This window comes from Aquila chrysaetos, chromosome 8, assembly GCF_900496995.4.
Source record: "Aquila chrysaetos chrysaetos chromosome 8, bAquChr1.4, whole genome shotgun sequence".
Taxonomy (NCBI): domain Eukaryota; kingdom Metazoa; phylum Chordata; class Aves; order Accipitriformes; family Accipitridae; genus Aquila; species Aquila chrysaetos.
This window is the reverse complement of record NC_044011.1, coordinates 14,828,917-14,846,344: the sequence shown is the minus strand read 5'-3', so window position 1 is coordinate 14,846,344 and position 17,428 is coordinate 14,828,917. Positions and strand designations below refer to the sequence as shown.

General features: G+C 36.9%; 1 protein-coding gene across 2 annotated transcripts in view; it reads right to left on the bottom strand.

Moving 5' to 3' along the window:
- ESR1 (estrogen receptor 1) overlaps positions 1-17,428 on the bottom strand; it is a 162,751-nt gene that overhangs the window by 136,332 nt on the left and 8,991 nt on the right. The gene's annotated exons all lie outside the window — the stretch shown is intronic.

Sequence of the window (17,428 nt, the reverse complement as noted above, 5' to 3'; positions counted from 1 at the left end):
AGCATGACTGTGTCCTCACTTAAATCAATTAATAAATAATCCCTGTAAAGTTAATAGGATTATCCAGGAATACATTTTCAACAGTGCTATGTTAACATAATATGACCCTTCTTATTAAAAGAAAAAAAAAATCCACTGGTAGGTAATATCACTTTATCCTATTTCTGCTTTGAAATGTTGATTCTGAGGAAATACAGGAGCAAATGCTGTTACAGAGCCTCACTGACAGAATTAACAACTAATTTTGTGACGAGAATCTCTCATTGATTGCTTACATTCTACAAATCTAAGCAAAACACACCCTAAAAGATCATGTAGCAGCAATGTCTGAACTCCAGCAAAGTTGAATGATTTTTATTTTTTCAAGTGCTCAGTTTTTCTGCTTTGAAGGAACTGTCATTTATTTTAACCTCCCATACATTGTCAGTAAAGGCTAGGGATATGCTATAACACCTCTATCCAAGAACGTTTGACTTTTTTCACTCTCGTGGATGGAAGTCCATGAAGGAAAAGAGAATATCCTTACCATTTTAAACACATTCTAGATAAACTTGTTCATTTTACAGAGCAGCCACAAAATGTACCCATTTGCACTTTACGCTCTCTTCCTTTAATAGATACAGCAAATTTTAAATCATATTTGGCAAAAATAAAACAGGCTTTCTATCAAAGCCCATCATATTTCAAGAAAAGATTTAGAGGCAGCAACTACCTGATCCTATAGTATGTTATTTATTTCTACCTAAGTGTGTTAAAAACCATCAACAGGGAGTTGAGTACTTAAAAGAAATTTACAGCTACAAATGTTGTAATAAGTAAAACAGGGCCTGAAGCTCAGTTAGCACTCTACAAAAATCCTGAAAATAGCCAAAGCCTTCTAAAGTACTATTTTTTTCAGCCTTTCTAAAAACACCCAAACATGCTGATCTTGCAATAGCGTTTGCAAGTCAATACATCTGGCCTACACAGGACAGATATGAGGGCACGAGATCCAAGCAGCTGAGCCATTTACTTCATATCTTAGGTAAGTTACTTAATAGCTTCATGTCACCAGCTTCCTTTCTCCTAAGGCAAAGCAGCTTCATCAAGACATCCTTCCTGACTGAAACTACCACACGACGAACTTGAAGTGTGAAGTATTTTCGCAGGTAAAGTTTCACGGGTTCACATTTCTTAAACACATAACGTGGAAAGAACCAATTAGAAGAGAACAGTATGAACAATCCCAGTATGAAACTTTAGATATTATAATCTTATCTCAGAGATATGGAAGCACAGGTAGCATCACAGAAACCAGCCTCCAGAAGAAGAGGTTACTGCCTTCAAGACAGAAATGGTAGGAACATTAATTTTGATCAGAATTGAGGCCTGATCATCTCCCAGAAGCTGAAGGCTTGAAAACACTATCAAAGTTATCATCTCTTCAAATGAGCAGAAAGATGTGTATCTGCAGCTAAGTGGCTAGTAATGCCTGTCCCTGCATCATCTCATTTGCTTTGCAGAATCTTTGAATTACACATGAACTCCTTTTTTAATTCTAGCTACATACTCAGGTCTTGCTCCATTGACAGCCTGTCACTAGGTAATTACATACAATGCTGATAGAAAAATTAATCAATTGAATAACCCACATTTTAAGGGAAACCAGAAGAAGTCAGCACTTTTAGATGTGAACAGAGTCACAAAACATTGCAAAATTTTTGTATGTGTAACCACAAAACTTTTGTATGTGTAACAGATTTAGACCACTTTGAACATGTTAAAATGTTATTCAATAGTCTTAGATTTCCATATCTAAATGTTCACAAACAAATTTTTTTTTTCTTCAAAATTCTGGATCACCTTATAACGCCAAAGATAGACTTCCGAATCTACAAATTTTTGGCTTTGTTACATCACTGTCTTGTACTGACAAGAAGTCTGAAGAAATAAGTGAGGAGAGCCAGCCTGCATGTGTGGCTTCCTCAGCACTACTTAAAGTAATAGTTAAGCCAATCTGTAATACCTTTGTTTTACTGACTTCCAAATATTCTTGCAAAAACTTCAAAATTGTATCCTTCCCTGGGTATAATACCAGGTCAAGTTAGTAGTCCTTGCTTTTGGGACTACAGAATTTCCTTCAGACCCATGAAAAAAAACCATACAAACCATACAGTTAACAACCTGTTATACCTAACACTTAACAGTCCTTTTGAGCACTATTCAGTAGCTAAAATGTAGCCATTTCATGTCATTTGGGTCACTCTAGGATACCCAAGGCACTACATGAGGCTGGCATATATAACCAAGTAGTTAGAGGAGACCTATGATCTCTGAAGCAGCTATGTGTCTGTCATTGCGCTTCTATTGTTTTATATATATATATACGTGTGTGTGTGTGTATATATGTATATATATGCATGTGTATATGTATGTGTATATATGTTCATATCAGTAGTTGCACAATGACCCATATTTATACACACATATGTGTGTATACCTCTAAGAGGTCTGTTTTGGGGGACATAAGCTATAAATTTTCTACTCATGCCCTTTTTACATTTATAAAACAAACAGCAAAAGATGAGTCAAAATAATTTGCCAGTATAGCTTATCCATAAATGTAGGCAAAAGTGTTATTTATTATAGAAGTTCACTCACTTTAAGAATCTCTCTACCAGCATGATAAAAGGCTTTCCTTTATCTTTCATTACGTATATCTTTCATTATGTATATCTTTCAGGTGAAGTGTGACCTGCTGTGTTCAGAGACTGATATAGGCAATGTAGATTGTGTTTCCATTTGGCATTAAGGTCTTTCTTCTAGTATATGCTTTATTACCACTTCCTATAGGGAACTACAAATAAATTTCAAATATGTTATTCATATTTAACTTCTACCCCATATAAATTAAAGACAGCTTTTGTAAACATGAATTGATCATAGTACCTATCCACCTTTAAAAAAAAAGGATAGTAACACTTAAGTATTTTCAAGAATGCTTTGGTTTCTGAAAGAGATATATCGACTATTAACTTTCCAAAGAGAACTTGTATTCTTCTTGTATTATCAACACATTTTACTTTAAAAATAGCAAATTTTGATAATGTTCAGATTGAAATTTGGCATAGAGCTCTCTTCTGTGGACTTTTCATTTCACAAATCAAAGGCAGAATAAAAGCATTACTTTTCCTTTTCCAGGCTACTGTCAATGTTTTGCATTGAATTATTCACACTGATTCATATTTTCTTTGGAGACTTCCTGATTGTCTACAACTGACTGAAAGATCTGATATTCAAACCAAACTACAAGAAAGTTTAATCACTCTACCAGTTCTCCAAAATTAATACAAGCATAGTGTTGGAGACACCAAGGAGGCTCAGATCTACTAACCTTACATGATTCAAATTCAGTATATGAAGGCATGTGAATATCTGATATATAAAGGTAGCGCTTTGTGGAAAAGTAAAACGCTGACTAGTTGAAAACTGATACCTAACTTTGAAACCTTTACTCAATAATGTCTAAATGGGCCTGCAGAACTAATTACAAGAGCACAACTAGCTGAAACGGAACAGACTGAGGTGACTGGAAGTGGACTGGAGGAGATGTGAAATATCTAATAGCCACATTGGCTCAGACCCAGGATCCCTGTAGCCCTGTAATCCTGTCTTCAGCAGCAGCGGCTACAAATGGATGCTCAGTGAAGAGAAAGAACAGGACAAGTAAATATGATATTTCTCCTATATATTCTCCTAGCTTCTGTTTTCTGCTCACAGAATTTGCTGAGCCTAATCCAGTTATCTATTCAACAAACCTCAATGGAACTATCTTCCACGTTGTTTTAATTCTCCCTTGAACCTGTACAAACTGTTTGGATCCATAACAACCTTTGTCAGGGAATCTCACAAATCCCTACTGTGTCAGAAATTACCTCCTTTTGCTTGTTCTGAATCTGGTTTCTTGAAGCTTCACTGCATGGTCTAAGGGTCATTGTCTTTTTGGAAAAACTACTTAACACTCAGTCCCTATCTTTTTCTTCATTAAGTCCAAAACTGGGATCCAAAAAGACCCATCAAACCAACTCTGAAGACCCCTAGAGGAATCTAGAGTAATTAAACATCTATCTCCCTGCTTTATCTGAAAGTCCTGGCTATGATTGCTTTTCTCCTTTGGTACAACACTGAAGCTGTCCTCCCTTCGCAGCTGGGTGCCCATTTCCATGACTAAGGCAGGCTGGGATATGAAAAAGAGGCAGAACAGCATTAAAATTCTCTATGGACAATTTGCAAGGATTGCTCTGAGCATGTCTAACACTTACAGCAATACACTAAAAGGAAGCTTAACAAAAGTTAGTTGCTTATTTGATTTTATTTTATTTTTAAGTGATGAAAGTATGAGTAGAAACAAGACTGTAGCCTGGTGGTTAGAAATTTCACTGGGGAAAATAAAAACTTGCATTTTGGTCCTGCTCCCAGAACTATTTGTGCTTTACTCAAAGTCTGCTTTCATATAAAGATCACAAAATAAGTTTTAGATGAACACTTCAATGTGCAACCTCAGGAATAAAGACTAATGATTTCTCTTGGGGTCTATTTAAGCTCAAACAGCTTCATGCAAAGTATACATGCTATGGAGAGTCCATAGCACCAAGAGAGAAAAACAAGCTCAGAACCCTACTGGGGACAGGGTACATAGCCATCCCTTGCCAGCATTAAGGCAAAGTTTCTGCCTGTGAAAGAGACAGCATCTGGAAAAAAGCTCATTAGATGACTAGATCAAAATCATTAGATACAAAACAAGATTTATACTTCTGATAACCCTCTCTGGACCCATCCTTCCTTGAACACATATCTAAGTGTGAGGTCAAACAAAGAGTTTCCGCATTCTCGTTATGGTCCTAGATGACAATGATACTAACACATGCAACTCTTCCGTGCAAAACATAGGAAGGCAATTACAAAGTGTTCTCATATTTTCCGGGCAAAGGGGTTAAGGTATTGCATTTAAATGAATTACAGTTCTCCAACTGAAAAACAGAAACTATTTTTCACCAGAATATTTACCCTCACTAATGACTAGCTTCCTGCCAAATTTTCAACTAATGGTTATTTTTATGCTTAAACTACCAGGATAACTTTAATATTTTGGTGAGCGATAAAAACAAAGGAATTCTCAAGCAAATCTGCCACATCACTAAGAGCTTACCTTAGTTTTATATTTGTACATGTAATTGCAGACCTTGGTTGATATATCATAAAAGCAGTACTCCAGTACTGTAATACTTTGAAAAACAATGGCTAGCTTGCTGTTAGTTTGTTTACTTATCCTCACTAAAAGTAGGCTGCAGTAATTCATAAAAAACTTTCATGCATGACCCTTTTGTGCGTGACACAACCAAAATTTTTCACTTCCCTATGTCCCAATCTCGTATACATCCTGTATGTGCATAATACCCCATTCAATCTCACAGTACAATTTATATGCTAGCATTAAACAGTACTTGGAACTGTTTATAAACACTAAATGTCAGGAATATTTTTCGTTATACAACACAGGGAAGTTGCAGGGTTTGTCCAACACATACCGATTTAGTAACAGAGCAGGCTGAAACAGAAAAGAGATAATGGTTTCTACTTTCTTGATCTATGTGGGTTTCCTCATTGAATATCATCCATCAATAAAGTGTATGACTCAAAGGCCACTACTACATACAATGTAATTTTGCAGGATCTGAAATTCTAACAAAACTAAGAAATTTGGAGCTGAAAAAAGACAACTTCTGAAAACCAAAAACTATTCAATAGATATTCCTGCCAGCCAACTCTGCAATCTTATCTTTGCTGCTCAGAGGTGGTAAATATCAATAGAAATGCTTCCTGTTAAACAGAAATGAAAGCATAGGAGAAGATACCACTGTACTATAACCCAGTCATCTGTCTCAGCATTTCACTGGAGGATCTGCAGCTGAACCATATGAAACTACACTGAGAAGTGGTAGGATTAGTCAAAATAGTCTGAGAGCCACTCTAAGTGGTTTAATAATAAAATAAAAAATATTTTCCCCTAAGACATATTTTCCAATTGTGCAATTTTCTTCTTGTGGCTACTTAGCAACAGCAGTCATTTTCCATACAGGAATCCTCCCGGTACACTGAAAGAGCCCCAGGCAACTACCATATACAATATTCTTTATTCTGAATGCACAAGTGGAAAAAAGAAAAAAGAAAAAAAAAAAAAGTACTGAGTTCAAAATAACACTTTGTTGTTTGGCAATGTTACAAAATAACTTTTGCCTATACTCCAGCCACAATTTTAACTTATTAATCATAATTGGCTTTTCTCAATATATAAAAAAAAGAAATTCTAAAAAACTGCAAATCACTGACATCATCCCTTGCCACAGCATTCAGCCACTTTGGGAGCCACCATGCAGTTCAATAGCTCTGCAACCATTTCAGATAACATTTTCTACCATCCTAGTTGGAATAAGTGATTCAACATCAAAAATATTGGACATTTGCCTTCCCTAGTGTGTCTAAGGATAGCAGGAGCAATAGTACTTTGGGAACAAGAATTGAATGTTTAGAAAACTTAATGTAGACAGAACCATACCACTTCATCATCTAAATATACATATTGCAAGATAAAATCCATTTCTAGTTCATTATAATTTAGTAGCATTGTGGTTACTCAAAGTTGCTAATTAAAATCTGGCTGTACTGTTTAAACTCCATCTGTTCTCTCTTCCTCTCTTACCCTGTTGGAAGATTGATTGGAATATTCATATCCACAAGAGTAAATCATGTCCTGTAAAGATCGGTATCTGATAAATACAAGAAGGGGTGCAGAAAAAAAGAAAGGTGTATTGCTACTGTGTAATGACTATGAACACAGTTTAGCAAAATCTTTAAGCATGTGCATAAGCTTCTGTGAAAACTCTTTAAAGCTGTTATCAAGGTTTGAAACTTTGATAAAACAGAGATCCTGCACTCTCTTAGACTTCCCAGATTTCAAGTAATTTTTTGTCTCTGTTTTTCAACTTTTCAACATTTTCTAAAATCATAGACAAATGAAACAGTATTTTCTGTGCTGGTATACTTCGAGCCCTCTTCTCAATCCTTCATGCTGTTTCCCTGTTTCAACATCCCAGGATTATATTAGCTCTTTTTGTCACAATATTGCACAGGCAGATCACGGTTGCTTGGTTCCCTCAATACTCTTTCCAGAACCATTGTTTCCTGAGACACAGAATAAGATTATAATAAATGTGCAGATACAACATTCGCTTGGCTTATTCTATGATTCACGCTCAAGGTCCTGCTTCCCTGATGGGCTGCAGTGAAGTACTTCTAATCTCATTCCCGGAATCACTGCTGGAGTGGTCCAACTAGCTCAGGGCAAGGACTGCAAAATCTGCTGTTTCCCAGGAAACACAAGCACAGCTGACAGCCCCATTTGTTGTAGGGTTCCCTTTAGATAGACAGCATGTACACATACTCAGTTTAGTTTTCCCCTTCCAGAGCAGCACTGTTACCCTGAACCCAGAAGGACTTGCATCTTGTTCACCTGCAATCAGGCACAAAAATGCACATCTTATCACTCAGGTGCACTGGTACAACTCTCATTATCCAGGACATAAAATATATTAAGAATTGTGCCTCAGTGCCGCGTGGGTGGCAGGAGTCCCAGCACTATGTGGTATGGATGCAAGCAGCCACTCTAGAGAAGGCTAACTTTGAGTTAGTTCATTGGTATGGTCCACAAAGATAATATGAGAACAAACTAAGGGCTTATCTACTTTCATTTACTCAGATGGATCATTGTACAGTCCAGTACAAATAAACAATTTTACATGGAGAAATACTGCTGCTACTCCAAAACATCTAGGTGAATGAAGAGTTTCTTGCATGCTAATTAAAGCCTAGTGAAAAGGGGATTAAAAGAGCATTCGCAATCAGATTGAACAAACTTCTCTACAAATATGTTTGCTTCTCCTTCACTATGAGTCACTGTAGATAGGCAAATTGATTATCATACTCCTTTCCTGGCCTATGTCACTAACTCTCTGAAGGGTTTGCAGGCTTTTACTTTGAAGACAATACTAAAATATTATTGTCACAATGATACCTCAATGACTAAGAGAGAATTGAGACATGCAAAAATTTGCCCAGAGTTTATGCTTTCAGCAGCCAAAGTAGTGTATTACTGCTACAGTGCCCCTGGAATCAGCATTTATGACAGAGCATTATGACTAGTGGTAAAAGTCAATGTTGAGAATGGAAAGCATATGTGAAACAGCACATTGCTTTAAGCTAATTCATTCTGATCCCTTTGAAGACAGTAGTAGTTTGGCTTCAAACTTAAATTAGAACTTTTTAAGACCTTAAAATGAAGACTAGGAAACAACTCAGGAACTAGTAATCTTGGTTATAAAAGTAGTCCATTTGAATGAGAAAAAGAACATTCTCTAGAAAAACTGCAAAAGGGAGGAATTTGTATAACAGCTGGCACTCACTGAATATACGTCATCACCACTACCATTTGAAGTACAAATTCAGGGGGAAAAACAACCAAAACAAAAACCAAAGAAACAATAAAACCCCTTAGACACATTTATCCACTCAGAATAAATGTAGAACAGTTGTTCTAGGATAAAATCCCATGTTATTTAAGCCAAATCAGAATAAGGTAATTTTACTAGGGTGGGCAGGAATTAAGTGGGGAAGATCACCCATTAAAAAGCTTTAATGAAATGAACGATGACAACTATTTCAGTTAGCTTTCCTAGTGTAGTCAAATTTGCAGAAAATACAACATAGTAGAGTGTTCTGTGGGTGATCCACTGCAGGAAAGCAATGAAGCAGAAAGTGGTATGCCCTGGAGCAGTAGAGTTATAAATTAAAAAAAAAAAAGCCATAAGATGAGTTATTTCGTATAGGAAAATGGGCAGCTGTCCAAATTAGGAATAGGTAGATGTAAATCACCTGTGCTTACCTTTGATTTCACCACTGGAAAAGCTGTCTTGGAGTATTTAGTTGTAGGATATTGTTATCACAGTGTGTTGCAGGAAATCTGAATGTTGTAAAGATGTTTTTTAAAATCAATGTAAGGACAGAAATTGTTACAAAATTTGAGAAATCATTTCAGGACTTAGCTATCAAACTAATTGCTATGGCTCTGCCAGTCGTATATTCTAACAATAATGGATGTTAACTTTCATTTGGACAGGGCAGGGAGGGGGTAAGTAATAGATAATCACTTATTAACCACAAGTCTGGTTTGTAAAAGGAACCTCCTACATACAGAATAAATAAATTTCAACCTCTAAGAATATTGGTCTGAAGCGACAGCAAATTTGAAGTAAAAAACCCTTAGTAAATACATTGTATAATGTACCCTTTTCCAGTGCTTCCAAAAGAGAAAACAAATATTAACAAGCATAAAAAGTAGACCTCATAAAGGAGGGTAGTCAGCCAACATATTTGGATATGAGCCAAGAGTCTGAGACGAAAAGAGGAATGAAAAGTAAGAATTTGTACAGATTTTGAGCTGTTGAGTGAGCAATGAGATCAGAAAGCTTTGTGTTTTCTGCATTAGATGACTGTTGGTCCGAAACAGACTGAAGCCTATACTTTTTTCTCACTCAACACTTTCAATGGGTTTTGGCAGATACTTCTGCCCAATGACAACACTGAATTAACATTATGTATAATATCACTTGGAAGGGTCTTTTTTACCAGTGAACACCATTTTGAAACTGCTTCTTTAATGGAAATAAACGTCTGAATTCTGGAGCACAGTAGTAATAACTGTTGTTAACAGTAATGTCGACCTTATGGTTTTAGATGGAAATAGGGTAGCCATCCATGGCTCTTAAGAGAAAGATAATTGGCACAAGTGTACTACCTTAACTGGCCTCTGACAAATAAAGTCTCTGAGGTAGAAATTGCCGTGGGAGACCCTGGAACTTCCGTCCTCTGAAACAAGAGGCCACCTTCATTCTCATAGTTCACGAGTGTGGTTCATTAAGGCAGGAGAATAAATAAATAAATAAATAAATAACATGTACCTTACTTGCAGATGTCTGCCTATAGCACCCTTTCCACAACAATACTATTATTCTTATTTGCAAAGCTCTAGCATTTCAAATTGTTTTAAGAATGGTGTTATGAAGCTTAGACAGAGAGAAGTCTAGTCTGACAGCATGACTTGTTTCTCTTGCAACCATGTTTTGAGCAGCAGTGTACTGACTTGTTTTCCTTCATTTCAAAATTAGGAGGTTCTACCATTTTCTACCTTCCTTGACTACTAGTCACTAAAACTTGGCAATCCAGCTCTTTGTTACCCTATTTGTCTTCCAGGTCACCCCTTATTCACACTGCTAGTGATACATAGGAAAAGATAGATACTGCCACTAACTCAGGAAGCCTCTGAGCTGCAAATTGCTGGATACTGGAGGAGTATTCTTGGGGAAATATTATCATAAATTGATTCTGTTCTTATATCCTTAAATATGCATCCACTTTTACCACTGCTGGAGACAGGACATCGTGCTACATAAACATTTGATCTGACCCAGTGTAGCCATTCTTTTGTTCTTGGAGTTCATTCGAATCAAACTGTTTGCTTAGCCTAATATACTACTTAACTTCTGTTTCAGAGATGAAATCAAATGTCTTTGATCTCGTGGATTATAGGACAGCAAGGTCTAAGCAGACTGCATCTTACATATGTGAGAAAAGTAGTTCAGAAACGTTCTACATCCATTGATGAAAACACATAGGAGAACAGCATTTTTAAAAAGCCAAGTATATGGGCAAGAATTAGCAAGCTTATATGATGTATTTTTAACTAGTTTATCAAAACCAGAGAAATCTCAAACTAGAGGGGAAACATGCCATGAAGTCTCTGTATCATCCACAGAATTCAGTCTTGCAGATATACCCTTGTAACCACTGTTCACCTTGGAGCACAGGAAGAGTCTTCCCTCTAGCTGAATATTTTGTAGAAACCAGACATGTTCGCACAAGGTCCTGAGCCAATTCCTGGAGAGAATCTTCTCTAAAGCAAGTGTAAAGAAATTCTTCCGGAAACATTTAAAAGCTGCAAACTACTTCCAAGTGATTATTACCAGGAGCTAAAAAGTTTTGCAAAACTTGCATGCAATCATAAAGGGCAGAAACAATGCCACAAAAGCAAGAGTATCGCTCAATACAGACTCAATTTCTGAGAGCCTAGCTAAACCCAGTCTTGATTACAGTAACTCATTTCCACAGCTACAGGTGACAGGCAGCCCAAAGTGACCCACGGTCATAATGACATTCTCACATTCAAGAGGACAGAAGACATAACTGCTTCATGTTTGCAAACAGTGCTGAACACTATGATTAAAATTAAACAAGGGCAAGTGCTAAGTTAAGAGAAGTGAAATCAGGGGCATAACAATACACAGCTATATGAGCCCTTGAGCACAGGAAAGCAAAATGGCAACCCATCATAAGCGTTCCCTTTATACAGCTAACAGGACAGACACAGATCCAAACTGGGGGCTCCTCAGCCATGAACATACCATAGGACAGGAGCACAAACACCTCACAACTAAAAGGGCTGATCTAGCCCACAAAAGCTCTGGCAAAATCCACACTTACTTGTCCTTTTTGACTTATTTAGATAAGTGTTTATGTTATATTCACTACCGTGATGTCTGGACATCTTTTAAAATGTCCATGCTGACCCAAGCCATATTTTACTTCTCTCTCCCATTCTCTGTCCTAAATTTCTCTTCTTGTGTCTGATAACTGTCTTCCACATTACTTTTTTCCCAAGCATTCAGCAGTATGTTCCTCACCCACAATAAAAAAGGGGGAAAGGAGTAAAGGATAAGGATTAGTAGAAGAGTTATACCTTCTCCCTGGAAAATAGGAAGTAACTGCATCACTTAAATGAAAGCAAAGAGGGATTGGATTGAGAAAAATGCCAGACCACAGATACCCCTCCTGGGGGATAACTCCTTAGGGCACCCAGCAGCACACGGCAAACTTTCCATTATCCCACAGGTTCTTACAAAATGAACCCACATGGATTCCTCCCCATTACTCAGCAAATCCTACAGATTACCCTAAAACCAGGAATGCACAGGTGTTATTTGCATGAGTAAGACACAGTGGTGGAAATGGAGCTAAAAATATATCCATCTTTCCGTCTACCAATGCAGAATACCTAGTTGTATAACTGGCTGGAAGTCAGAAAGAAGCTTGGGCAAATTATTTTCATATGTGACATCTAAGAGTCATGAAAAAAGATGACAGTCAGTGTGCATCAGGAGGTAATGAAGCATTAAGATGAATAGACTGTAGGCAGTACTGGTAATATTGGGAAGAAACTTGATAGGATTACGGTCACTATTTGGTTACTAAAGTTTATCAAAGGCAAGAGAGTTGTATTTTTATTTCTATATTTTAAATGGATCAAGATTAATTAAAGAAATAAGAGAAGTTAAAGAGGAATCAAGTTAGCTTTTGGTAATGTAATTCCATTTTCTCTCTGTAGGTGTTCTTCTGACCTTGTTTGCCTGAGTAGCAAGCTTTCCTTTTATCCTTCAGGCCCTTTGCCAGCTTCTTCTCTTTCCTAAGTTATTATAATCCTTTGTGAACTGTAGTAAAATCTCAGACATCGGTGCAGCAATAGGATGATGTTACTAACAAGAAGTTTCTAAGCCTATAGAGGTAGGAAAAGAAGAGATAATTTCAGAATAAGAAGACCCATGCTGAATAGCATGTTATCACTTTCCTGCAAGACACAAAAAGGTGACTGGAGTTTTGCTGTCTCTGCATGTTAGAAAAGCATAGGAGGCGGGGGGAGAAGGATTTTGTTTTGGTTTTGTTTTTTTCTTAAAACATGTCTCCTAAGCCAGGGGTCCATGGAAATTCAGAGCAGTATTTCTGAGACACAGGGTGGTTAGGAAACACTCGCATATATTTTTATGCACTTAAATATCATTCTCTTTAAGTGCCTGAGAAATTAACTGCATTTGATCCTTTCTTTTTCCCCTTATCAATTTCCACATGCAATATGATGAAATGCCATTTCACCAGATCACAATGCCCAAGATAATACCAGCTTTAAGAGCAGGTGAACTTTTCTCACATTTTGACCCATTTTTAATCTCTGACCTGATTAAATTCATTGAATGTCATATATATATTTTCATATTGTCTGAAAAATGCAGATAATGCATGATCCTAAGAAAGAGGAATAGCTGAACTGAGACAGAGATAAAATATAAGTTCCTATGAAACAAGTTGAGGACCAGGATTTCAATGGTGGCATTCCCTGAATGCTCACAGTATTCTGCTCAGAATCAGAAAGAGAGGTGGACTACCAAGATTTATACCTACTTCAGAATATGGCTAAAAGAACGAGATTCAGATTCATTAGCAATTAGGGCTGCTTCCTTCAAAAAGGAGTCTTCAGCTGAAGAAAACAGGAAACAAGCTGCTGATGCTTAAAACTAAGAAAGAAGATTATGAGTAAGCTTTTAAACAAAAAAGTAAGAAAAGACCAATATGGAAAAAGATACTACACCATACAAGGTAACACGTCTGTTACAGATGAAGATAAGAAAATTCAGCACAATCAGTATCAGTGGATGGAAGCAGTCAAGCAGGCAACAGCAAACAATCTGTGACTTTCAACAGAGTGCTAAGAGAATAAAAGAGTTGGTACATGTGCTTCCACATGAATGCTGGAAGGCGTAAGAAATATGATGGAACTGCAATATCTAGCCCTAAATGAAGGCATGGACATCCTGGGAGTATCGGAAACTTAGTGAATCACCCGTGATGCTAGCATGCAAAATATACAGGAAAAAGTAGAGCAACCAACTCCATCAGAAACAGATAGAGTACCTCTGTATGGTAAAGAGAGCCTAATCAAAACAAACAGATGAGCTAAGTACCTCAAAAAGTAGCATAGACGCTACAGGGATGGAAATATCAGGCCTAAGCAGGAAGGGATGAGTCTGAGTCTACCAACTGGAATGACGACATAGTTTCTGATTGCTTAGGGACATGAGGCAACATGTGCAGAAAATGTGATAATAATGTCAGATTTTAGCTATCTCTATGTAGGTAAATAAAATGTATCAGGATATAATACAATGACCAAATAAAAGATATCCTTAATTATTGCTGCATGGAGCAAATAGTTAGATAGTCCACAATAAGAGATGTAGTGCATGACTTGGTTCAAAAATATTGCAGAGTGGAAGAGCCCTTCTATAACAGCAAGCATAGCATGCCTAGATTCAACATCTTTGCAGAGGTATGAAAATCTAAATATCCCCCACAATTGTCATCAGCCTCAAAAGGACATAAAATAAAGAGTCACATTAAAAACCCACAGGGAGAGCTGAGAATTAAATCCTTAGAAGTGGCTACTTGAGGACATCAAGTATAAGCATCTACGCTTACTTTGCTTTTGATTTCCTAAAATACAGTTTCACAGCTGAGAGAATACTTTAATGTCAATGGAGAAAACACATTGTTTCCCAGGCAATGTGCTGGAACATGTGCCAACAGACTAAGGAGTGTTGTGATATCTGCCATTAAATATCACATTGGATGACCAAAAAAAAAAAAAAAAAAAAATCTTTCCTTATTCTCATACAAAACAGCACTCCAAAATTAAATGGAAAGAGGAAGGCAAGCAATATATATAGAATAACCACAACAGGCACACTATTCTTTAAAAATGTCCTCAAAATTTCCTCTTGACTTGGAGTTGAAAAAAACTACAAAGAATTTATTTCAAACCGCTCTCTAGTTTCCCTCTTCTATTCCTGGGTCAAACCAGGAGGAAAAAAAAGCCCCCAAAACACTAAGATACCCAGATGAGGCAGTTCAGTTCTCCAGGAAAGTAATGCATTTATACCATGTTCAGATACATATGGTAACCAATAACAGAAAACATCAGCTTTTAGATAATCTGGTGGTGACTTAAAATTGACCCTTCAAAGAAAAATCATTTTGGATATAATAACAATAATATATTTTGTCTAACAAAGGACCTATAAGAAGCAACTTGCATTCAGACTAAAGACACTTAAATTGTGACACTGAATGTAGCTAATACTGTTTGCATTCAGGGGAAAAGGACATGCACAATCATCACAGGTCAGGGTTTGCACACTAGAAACCCTTTTTATGCCAATACAACGAGCAAAGTCAGACACAAATCATTTCTATAAAGATCAAGAGAGAAAATCTATCTAATCTTAGGTAATGGCTTCATGACAAACCCCTTCCATAACCATTTCTCCAGTCATTGCTACAGTCATCAGCCTAGGACTCTACTTATCGAAGTATCATGCCTTTGTTTTTCCTTTGAAAGGTTAAAAAAGAAAAAAGAAGACTAAAGGTAAACCCTTATGCAAAGAAAATACATGTATTAGACTTACAAGCCCAGCATGCAACACTGACCATATCATTCTTGCTACCTATTTTAAACCTGCAATGCCATGGTCAGCACTTTCCAACGTGCTGAGAGGCACACTGTCTTCAATGGGCCTTTAGGTTGCCCATCTGACCCCGAGCAGAAGGTGGGATTTTGACAATGTGTTTCCTTTTCCTCATGCTTATTTTCTGATTTACAGGGTTCTTGGCCTTCCATTTTCTGGTAGCTCCTTCCTAAACCTAAGCCACTACTTCAGTAGGACCAGAACTGTTGGTCGGTTGCATGGTTCTCTGATCCAAGACTAAAATGAACACATGCACACACTTCACAAACTTTAACTCACTTTTTTAGCTCTGTTCCCTGATCGGGATTACAGTACAGTTCAGTAGACTGTGGAGCCTGCTCTACAGAAGGGGTGGCACGGTAACTCTGAGAATCACCAGCAGGAGGGCAGGAATATCTGAAGTCAGTATTGCTAACAAACTCTTCATAGTGTGAAACCACTGCCTTACTTTTTTTGTGCAATGTCAACATTCATGTGCTGTGCCCATAGCCTTTCTGGTTGTAGTCCATTCATTTTAAAACAGGTAAATTAATTTTAGTATGTGAAAGGATATTAGCAACTAATTATTATTTTTATTACAGACATGCAAGTCTGTCAAGAACCTTTGGAAAACAAAACCAAAACATTGCAAAAACCTCTGTGTAAATACATACATACATGCACAACTGTATGCACACAAAGCTAGCAGGCATTATACATGTCTGGAGAACATGCTTGTCTACTACCTTGAAGACAGGAACGATATATGCATTTAATCCTGCACTGTTGGCAATGGGAAATAAAGAAATTATTATTTTAATGGCTGCCTTTTCAAATCAGTTGTATTACTTTCCAGCAGTCAGTAAAATAATGTGGCATATTAGAACAGGAAATCAGAAATTATGATAAAAGGGTAATTAAAACCTAAAGGTCCAGGACTTAATTTGTGCATTCTCAGATAACCACTTCTGGGAAAACGTGGTTTTGAAAAGAATTTGGCCCAGGTCTTACTACCTACAAACCATCTGTCTAATCAATTATTAGTTCATCAGAGACTCTAACACACAAACAAAAACAGATATGATAGGCTCTGTGTGAATTTACTGAAGTCTCCTTTGCACTCAGGCTATACGAACATTCATGTACACTATATTATCACTTTATAAAAAACTGATTAGACTCATACACTTCCTTGCTGCTTACACATCTGAATGGTTAGTGCAGGAGAAAAGGAATAACAGGTGTTTGATTAACTAACTGCTTTTGAGAACATGTAATTCAAATAAATTAGTCTTGCCTAATATTTAAATGTAATAAAATTTATTTTCAAATAGTAAAGATTTGATTAAGGAAATTATTTTTTTCGAGATCTCCCCACTGTGAAAACAATGTAAAAAACACACATAAGCATATATATTTTTTTCTTTAATATACTTATATATGTGGGGTTTACCTGGGAAATAAAATATTTCTCTCCCATTTCATTCCATGCTGCAAGTTCTCTCCCCTTAACAAAAGAAATCGTATGATCAGTATAAGGTTCATCATTTCCCAGGGCTGAACTCCCAGGCCTGAGCCCCATTTATCCATTCCCTCACTCAGATAAGATCCATATACATACAAATTGTACTAGAGATCCAAGGACCTGCCTAAAGCCAAATCAGGACATGCATACATACACACACCTTCTGCCACTAAAATAATTTCTTTAAGAAATTAAACACTCAGAATTCAGAACAGCAAGAAAATAAAAAATACAACAGGTTTCACAAGCCCTCTATATTGACTACTAAACCTACATAGATTATAATGCATATACCTATAGCACCCCCTGGCCTCCAGAATTAAGGGAGTTGATGCAAAAATTGAGACTCCAATTCTTACAAAGAATTCTCAGGACCAAAATGAGAGAACAGTGAATTTTCATTGTGTGACCCTTTTGTCTCTAT